This window comes from Dipodomys spectabilis, unplaced genomic scaffold (genome assembly GCF_019054845.1).
Source record: "Dipodomys spectabilis isolate Male_0828 unplaced genomic scaffold, ASM1905484v1 ptg000172l, whole genome shotgun sequence".
NCBI lineage: Eukaryota > Metazoa > Chordata > Mammalia > Rodentia > Heteromyidae > Dipodomys > Dipodomys spectabilis.
This window is the reverse complement of record NW_024870849.1, coordinates 1320030-1321295: the sequence shown is the minus strand read 5'-3', so window position 1 is coordinate 1321295 and position 1266 is coordinate 1320030. Positions and strand designations below refer to the sequence as shown.

Here is a 1266-nt window from a genome sequence, read left to right as displayed (position 1 = left end):
CCGCTTGAACCACAGCTCCACTTCCAGTTTTCTAGTGGTTTATTGGAGATAAGAATCTCATGGACTTTCCTGCTCGGGCTGGCTTTGAACCGAGATCCTCAGATCTCAGCCTCTTGTGTAGCTAGGATTATAGGCGTGGGCTACTGGCGCCTGGCAACAACAATCTCTTACTGTAAAAATTCATGGATTCTGTGGAATACTTCCAAGTGAATTGCCTGCATTTGATGTCAAAATATATTCAAGAGTTTTTATATACATCTATAATGATTTCTGCAGAGTTTGTTATTTTTTAATCAGAAATAATTTTAACTTATCTTTTGAAATGAGTAGTAGAGAAACTAAAGTATTTCTGGTCATTGTCTGAAAATAGTATATTTTAAAATATTCTATAATCTATGTTTGTATAATGTCCATAATCTTTTTTTATTCTCTCCTAGTTATACTCTAAATTCTACATTGTTTTATAATATATAGGTTCATTTGTATGTCCTTTCAGATTGCATTCCAGATAGAAACAGTTTAAGATTCTTTTTTTCCTAGGTCCTTATACTATTTTATTTCTTTGGAGAAAGTGACAAAGTTGTCTATTTTCAACAGTTTTGTAAAGGTTATGCTATGTAAAGGCCTTTCTAAGGTGAAGATTTTATACACTGAGGTCAAACTAACTTTTAATTATATGAATTACATGTATTATTACATTTGTAATTTTGTAATCAGCTTTTTAATAACTGTTTTTCATTTCTTGAATCTGAAGAATGAAAAATATGCAATACTTCACAAATTTTCATAACATCCTTGTGCAAGTGCCATGTTAATCTCTGTATTTTAATTTGGGTATACGTGTTGCTGAAGCATGTAGTGTCCTCTAAATTTAAGTAGTTAATGATGCAATCTTTAAACAGGCTTATATCCTTGGGTGCCTATTTGTAACAAGGAAACCTTATTGTTCCTAACAATGCGATTGATCTTATTTCCCTAAAATTCTGTGAACACTGGAAAAAATTATATTGTTCAGTCGATTGCTCATATTTGAAATATTTTGTGTCAATAATTATTTTAAGTCTTTTTCATTTGGGATTTGATTGTAATTTCAAGAATTTATAGCTAGGTCCAAAGGTGATGACTTTTTCAAGTACTTATTTATCTAACTGAGTTACCTTTGTGGAGCTAATGGATTGAAAGTAAGCCTTGCTTAAGAGCTACTTCTAAACCTCTACAGCTGAAATTTTCCCAAATGAGGTCTTACAGGCACAAATATCTCCCTGA

General features: G+C 31.7%; 1 pseudogene; it reads right to left on the bottom strand.

Moving 5' to 3' along the window:
* Positions 1-758: 758 nt before the first annotated feature.
* On the bottom strand, positions 759-855 carry LOC122119545 (annotated as a pseudogene).
* Between the last annotated feature and the right edge of the window lie 411 nt (positions 856-1266).